Below are 8,641 nucleotides of genomic sequence, written 5' to 3' on the forward strand. Positions count from 1 at the left end.
CCACTATACCCTGAATCTGACCAATAGCCATGTTCATGAATCAATTCTGGAACAGAAACTCTATAGCATCTGGCCAATAATTTCAAGCACACATCAATTTTAAACACAACATCAGCACATTTAGTAAAACAAGAAGTTCTTAAACCGAGCTCGATCTCTTTTCCTCAATCGAATAATGAACGTGCATAATCAAAAGAAGAGTAACGCAGTCCTTACAATTCAATTTTCTGGCAATCAAATCTCTTAAGCTTCTAAGGTGTTCACAACTAATTTCAATAGTATGTATTGTAGCAAACAAGAGTAATAAAAACCTACCCCTCCCAGGCATTTGATTCGCAATAGAATTAGCATAGGAAAGAGGAATCGAACTGATAAACCTCAAAGCTGAGTCATACCCTAGGCTAAGAAGCAATTGAAGAAGTAATTTCTCATAAGTAAATGATGAGATCACAGTACACTTACCTCGATAAAACAAGGAGTGAGTATAATCATAATGGAGACCAAAACAATCCATGTGAAGTAACTTGTTGTGAAGAAAGAAAAACTCCATCAAGTTTTCAGAAATATTAGAATTCTCCTCAAAAAATTTAACACAAAACTGCATTTCTATATCTTTGATAATGTCAATAGTAACTGGAGGTAACTCAGAGAAGCTGTTAGTTTCTGATTTTGCATTGTCTTCAATTTGTAAATTCATACCATTAAATGAATCAAATTCGGCAATAGAAACATATCACACTTAATGAGTTTGAAATATTTTCCACGATCAAACAATAACCGAGTATAAGCAGGGAGAATAGAAAAACAAAACTTCACCCATGTTGATGCGATTATTGCTATCAGAATTATTCACGGCAGCTTTACCGATTTTTTTAAGTTGAGAACTCGCAACATTAGTGGAAGCATCCGCTTCGGTTTCAGCAAGGGAAACTGGAGGAATATACTCTAATTCGAGAGAATCCTTTTCTTCATCAACAACTGGAAGAGTTGAGTCCAATTCCTCATATGGAGAGACACTGAAATCCTCAATTGAAATAGTAGACTCTTCCATGTTTGATGGCTGATATAGATCGATTCCAAGCAGATATAGAATACGATTCACTTTGGAATCCAAATTGTCGACAGAGGTCCTCAAGGAACCAATCTCTTCTTTGATGGAACCAATTTCATCTTTGATTTCGATGATAGATTCAGAATTCAGATGAATAGTGGTGGTGATTTCCTGAAGTTTTTCTGTGTTAGCCATGATAACAGGTGCCAGGATAGAGTCTGATACCAATTGTCATGTACCTGGATGTACAATGACAAGTTTTGGGTAGTAACCACTTGAATCATAGAATCAAGTTTCTCTGGTTCCGAATAATACAACCTAAAATCGAATAAACGATTAATTTGATTAAATTTTGGATTGAGAGTTTCATTACATGACCAATAGCTTATAAATCCCTCATTCACTACCCTAGAATCCAACGGCTTAACAGCTCCCAGGTGGTTACATTAGATCCATTATCACAACTACTAAAGACATAATAAGCTACTTACTACTAATAAGCCTAATACTAAGTATTGACACTGAATGTGATAAGGGACACCCTCTTCTCATCATATCGGGTACATGACAAAGGTTCGAGTCGTCAAAGCCGTGGAAGCCATAGAAGTGAAAGAAGTTTGAGAAGTCATTTTCTATGCAAAATGTAGTGGTTAATAGTTCTATTCCAAATTTAGTATTCTCAAGTACGTGGAGGTGATGAAAGTCATTGAAATGGAAACAACTCTTGGAGGCTTGTTTAACCAATTGTCAACTTACACTATGACTCCTGGTGGTGGCTTGAACGTCGAAGCAGTTGAGCAATCTAATCTCTTTACCCCAATTTCCTCAACCACATCAGCATTTCACGTATTTCAACCTCACGTATTTCAAGATTGCTGTCATGTTTCCCTTCGCCCGAGTGATCCCATTACTTTTCAAGGTTATGACGATTCCGATGAGACTCAACTACTAAGTCAGTCTCAAACCGGTTCAATCTCTGGTATGTTTAACAACACTCTTAATCCATAAAGCATGACTGATTTGATCTATAATGGTAAGGGAAATGAGTAGTTTATGGATGTAATTTAATTTTAATATCTCTAATATATGTTTTTATTTTATTAATGAAACTATCTTTAAGTTAATGCTCAAATCCAAACTAGTTTTACATTTCATTAAGTTCCAACATTTAATTTAAAAAACGGTATCGCATTACATAACACTTAATCAAAATTAAATCCCTCCACTAGGATCTTATAAAGTTGGTAACATTTATCATGCTTAACCTGTCTTCAATAAATTTCGAATCAGCTATAATTTTTAATTCACCGATGGAAAACCTAGGATGATCCCCCTCAGTCATCCGCAAAATTTGCGCATACTTTCTCGCATCGTTATTGATAAAGCAAAATCTTTGTTAAAATCTCCAATTTTTTATTTTTGGATTTACATGACCTAACGTCATAAACCTTTGAAACACGGTATTTTATAAATTAAAAGTAGCTAAATTGAAATCTCTTTCGCTTGCAACTGATACCCAACATCGAATTAGAGAAACATTTTCTTCTCGGGTAAAGCGAGTATTAGCAACTTTGGTATAGCGAGCACTAATTATGTTAAAATAAATTTGAAGTTGAGATGGTGTGATTTGAAAATAATTTGAAGTCGTTTATTTATAGGGGTGACTTCCTAGCCGCTATATGAACTACTAAGCAATGATCATATCGAAGATTGATAAAAAGACTAGCGCTGGCGTTATAAAGACCATCAAGCGATGGAGTCTCTATCGCTCGCTAAATACTCTATCACATATTCCCAAGTGGTATATTTGACACTTAGCCACTTATTTTTTCCATTTTTCCATACCCATAATAGGTACGAAAATGGAAAACTGGGTGTTTTGACTAGTGCATAGGAATAGGTCTAACATTGGGTTAAAACACTTGTTGAGTTAAGATTATGATTATGTTAGACAAAGTAAGAATTGACATTTAGTCCCTTTTTCTTATGGAATTTAGACTCTATATTCATGTCCCTCAAAGCCAGGTACTTTGTAATTTTATTTTTTTTCATTTCACAAATGTTTAAATTCTTTTCTTATACGGGTTAATTCAAATTTCGACTGATCTAGAAAAGTCAAATTTTTATATTACCCTAAATACCATTCCATATATAATAAAGAGAGGGAGTCTAAATTTTTCATACCTGAGATTTTAGAGAAAGAGGCGAATTAGGTTTTGGAATTTCTAGCGGTTTCTTCTTCCTTTTATCGGTCGAGTGATAATCTCCACCAAATCCAGAGTCCATCGCAGTTTAATATCCAACACTGTTTAGTGTTTGATCTTTCATAACATCCTTCTTCATTAATTTTTTCATTTTTTCTCCTTTATGAATTTTGTTTTTTATTTGGCCTTTTATTTTTAATTGATACGTGATGTCCATCTGACATTTTGATGTTTTGATTATTGTTTTTTACTTAATCTTTGATTATTTTTTGATTTCTCATTTGATGATTCATTTTTTTTCTCGGACTATATATTTTCGATTTTATTTTAGGTTATAGTTTTTGCTAAAACTTTGATTTGTTTTTGTTTGTTTTTGATGTTAAGTTTAATTCAAAAATTAGCAGAATGGTTTTGGTCGATTTGTTAGATCTTCTTTGTTTCCATTTTTCTATATATGATTGAGAACTAATTTTTTTTGCTTTTTTTTGTTTTTCTTTTTTTTTTTGTATTATTCAGGTGACATTATTGTGCACTGTACTTTTATTCATGGTGGCGAATTGTAATCTTCATTTGATGTAGTATGTGTACGTTATTGTATATTTTTATTATAATGATGACATTATAGGTGAAATGATAATCTTCATTTATATAATATGTGCATTTTATGGTACCATGTTTTTGTTTAAGAACACAATAAAAAATTTCATGGTGATGGATTTGGAGAAGAAATGATAATTTTCATTTATTCAGTTAGTGCATATTATTGTACACTTATTCTTGTTTTTTCTCTTATTTTTATGACTTATTCTTGTTGTATATTTTTTTGTATATTTTTTTTTTGTAATATGCAGTTTGTTCCACAAAAGTAGGTGGGTATATTTTGGTGCACTAGTGTATTTCACATGAAAAGTAGGCATATGTGTGGGGTATTAATGATCGCTTTTTTCCATGTTTAGTACGCGTGCAGATAGTTACCGAATCATATATTTCTCACAAAAAAATAAGTTGGTGTGTACATGATGGTGCACTAGTGTATTTTCCATGAAATTGTTGATCTGTTTGTGGATATGGATGGTTGATTTGTTCCAATTTTGTAGGTGTGTACATATTTATGCACTAGTATGTTTCCTATGAAAAAGTGGGTTTTTCTCACCGTCCAACAAATCTCTTCCCCAAGGGATATGTCTCTCTCCCCCATTCTCACTCTATGATGGGACTGGAAACGATCATGAGCATGTCTCACCCTTCCCCTAGTCATTAGGGGAGCATAATTATAGACAAAGCCTTATACAGAAAGTGTTTCTTTATCTTTGAGGAAATCACCTTATCAAATCTGGGAAGATTGTTCCAGAGAGACAGTGAACATCATGATGACTATAAACTTCGACTCAGAATCCAGGCTCTTAACTGTCATGACCAAACGTGACTCAATTAAACTGGTCGAACTTTGTATCAACGGAATGATACCGGTCTATTATGATCTACTGGAGAACTGCGATTCCATACTTTAATCCGAATATTATGAATCTGCCAAGTGATCATCCACGAATGCACTTGCCTTGCTAAAGATCCATAACTTTCAAGGATATATAAAGCATGGAGATACTCATGAGATAAGACGCGTCATCAACAAACACTCAATGCCAGACCAACCATGGTTTTGATAATAAGGTATCAGGACATCATTAGTGCTGCTCAACAGCCCAGACGTTGATGCTGGATTATACTTCCAGTCAACTTCCTTCTTCAAGCGGATCCAGGTGAGCTACGCTTGGGGACTGAATGCCCTCTCACTTCTGAAGACTCAATATAGTCACCTCCTTCAATCAGAAGGTTCGAATAACGGTGGTGCTAGCGACAAGACCATCCACATCAAAACACATATCCTCGTGACAAGGTAACGACCACTTCCCCTGCGATCTACCTCCACCTCCTCTATAACATAACTTCATCCCTCGTTGGGAGATAGATGTTGGGGATAACCTCGTCTTTTCAAACGATACCGAGGAGGACTTGACGAAGATTGAAGATATAAATCTTAGTATCTAAACTGTTTAGACAAGTAGATCAGTAACTCCTGCATGAGATTATTGATGGTGGATTTTCTGCAAAGGTCAAATCGTAAAATCATGATACTGCATGTTTCTGACCCGGCTTCAGGAACGCATGAATTCATATTTTATGATCCGTGAACCGTTTCACGATCTCTGACTGAGCGAAAAATCCTCTCATAGCCATGATGAACAAGCTTCTCGAAAGGCCTCCCCGGCTGAGCGTTCGATGCTACACATTTTATCATGATCTCTATGTAGTATCAAATAATTGGGCGGTTTTCTGGACATAATTGTTTGTCGGAGAGCTTAACGCTTTCAGGACGTCGACGTTGCACATTGTTCCCTAACTACATAGAGATACCCACCTCTACATAGAATAATGATTGGGCGCTTCTCTAGACATAATTATTTGTTAGAGGGCTCAACGCATTCAGGACGTCGACGCTGCACGTTGTTCCCTGACTATGTAGAGAGACCGTGTATAGATTCAGGCGGTTCTCTAGACATAATTGTTTGTTAGGGGGCTAAACGCCTTCAGAGCGTCGACGTTGCACGTTGTTCCCTGACTATGCACCTTTCAAAACGAGTATGATGCCTCAACTATCTCATATATCGATTATGCAAATAGATTAATTCTACCATGACATTCGTCCACTGAGTTCCTAGAAAATAATCTATCTTATCTCATTACTCCGTTCCTTGAATTCCCCGGTTGGATTCATGGATTAGTAATAGATAACCATTTTATCTAATTACTCCGTTCTTTGAATTCCCCGACTGGATTTCACGGATTAGTATTAGATACTCAATTCGTTTTATTACTATGTTTCATGAATCATTCTCTGCTGAATTTCATGAATTAATAATAATTACTCAACAAGCGGGCATCTGGACTATCACCGAGTAAGCCCCAAGAAAATGGTGCAAGTGTACTCAATGATTATGCACAAACGAGCACCCTAATGCACGAACGAGCATTCAAAAATATGGACAAATGAGGAATCCTACGCAAAGTAGGAGAGAAAATATAATAATAAAAATATAAAAGAGGCGCCCAGGTACCGGGCTCTTCCTTTATTTTTTCTTATTTTATTATTTTCATGATCTCATGAAGAATCCTTCATTCGAGCAACTTTCCTTGTTTGAGCAAAACTCACGGCTTCTCCATATTTTCCTAAAACGATGAAAAATAATAAAAATAGGGGAAAGTATCACGGGACCGGGCTACCTAGATGACAGATCATGCCCTAGCCATGACCGGTCCTACACTTTGCAATCCCTTGTTTTCACAATTATTATTTCCCTCATCTCTGAAATTCCCCCGTTTGAGCAAAAACCCTGGTTTTTCCATATTTTCTCGAATACTGTTCAAACCATGAAAAAGCCAAAAAGTCAAACGACCACACGACCGGCTAGGCTACTCACGTCAAATATTAAAATATTATTATTTTAATATTCTGAAAATATTGGTCACAAGAGCAAAGTTCTACTTGCTCATTCGAGCAAAATCAAGAATTTCAGTCAAAGATCAAACTCTTCTAAAAATCCATAATATTGCTCAAACGCACACCAGAAAATACCAAAACTCTCAGGAATGAGACACGAACATTATGGTAACACGGGCATGCTTCCTTGACCGACCAAGGCTGGTCCTAAGGCTTGCAAGGAGACGGTCCCGCACATCTTTACAATTCTAACCTAATTTGCTCAATTGCTCATATTGGGTCCAAACTCTTTCCAACCAACTTGGAATTTGCTCAATTGACCGTCAGCTGGTCCCACACCACCCAGGGCCGGTTCTATGCTCCCTTGGCTGGTCCGTCACTTCTCTATAATTAGGTTTTATCATCTAATGCTCAAACGAGCACTATTCTAATAAGTGATTAAACCAGCATTTAATCATCCTTTCACCAACCATTCAACAAAGGACTTTGGTGCACGCTCACTCGAGCACTTGGGAACTACATGGTCGTCCATCATCCCATGTAGTCGGTCACTCCTTCACTCAGTGACCAATTTTCAGTAAATCATCAATTGATGAACAATTGATCAAAAATTAGGGTTCCGAACAAATGCTGCAAATCACGATTTTGAGCAATTTAAACACGAATAAATTTATGTTGATCCAAGCAATCAACATCTGGATTAATTGTATAATATTTGGTAGGCTACCAATATTTTAATTAATATTTTATTGGGTCACATTATCAATAATTCATCGAATTGAGCAATACTTGCTCGGTTGCTCGAATATTGATCCAACTATCAATATTCAGTAATTTTTCGAGTTGAGCAATACTGGCTCCGTTGCTTGAATATTTATCCAACTATCAATATTCAGTAAATTGTCAGAATTGAGCAATACTTGCTCGGTTACTCGAATATTGATCCAACTATCAATATTCAGTAATTTGTCGAATTGAGCAATACTTGCTCAGTTGCTTGAATATTGATCCAACTATCAATATTTAGTAAATTGTCAGAATTGAGCAATACTTGCTCAGTTGCTCGAATACTGATCCAACTATCAATATTCGAATTGAGCAATACTTTCTCGGTGCTCGAATATTGATCCAACTATCAATATCCAGTAATAATTCGAATTGAGCAATACTTGCTCAGTTGCTTGAACATTGATCCAACTATCAATATTCAGTAAATTTTCATAATTGAGCAATACTTGCTCAGTTGCTCGAATATTGATCCAACTATCAATATTCAGTAATTTATCGAATTGAGCAATACTTGCTCAGTTGCTTGAATATTGATCCAACTATCAATATTCAGTAATTCGTCGAATTGAGCAACACTTGCTCAGTTGCTCGAATATTGATACAACTATCAATATTCAGTAATTTGTCGAATTTACATTATTTGATCAGACGAGAAATATCAACATCGTTTAATCCATGAATCACTGAGAATTTGTCAATCATGCCCAATTCAACAAAACCTAGACTCACTGTCTAATCAAGTTAAAGACTGACTAATCAAATACACGTCTGCTTTGCAGATTCCACGTTCGTGAGGCATCAATCACGTCACATGGGGGACATCAATTAGGGTTTTGGTCTGACGGCCTACAACACGTGTGTTCATCCACGATGAGAAATGTCAGTAAGTCGTGCAAGCGGTTGGGGGAGTTAACAAAGTAGTGGGTGGGCGATCAACCAAGTCTCCACACGACATGGAACTGATTTTACCACGATCTCCCACTTTCCCACTCTTTCACTCAAGAAACCGTACTGGGATAAATGTGTTCACTATTCTGACAATATAAACAAGTCCAAAATCGATGACTGAGGACAACATCCGTCTACAGACAACTCTCT

Source organism: Papaver somniferum, chromosome 8 (assembly GCF_003573695.1).
Source record: "Papaver somniferum cultivar HN1 chromosome 8, ASM357369v1, whole genome shotgun sequence".
In the NCBI taxonomy this organism is placed as follows: Eukaryota; Viridiplantae; Streptophyta; class Magnoliopsida; order Ranunculales; family Papaveraceae; genus Papaver; species Papaver somniferum.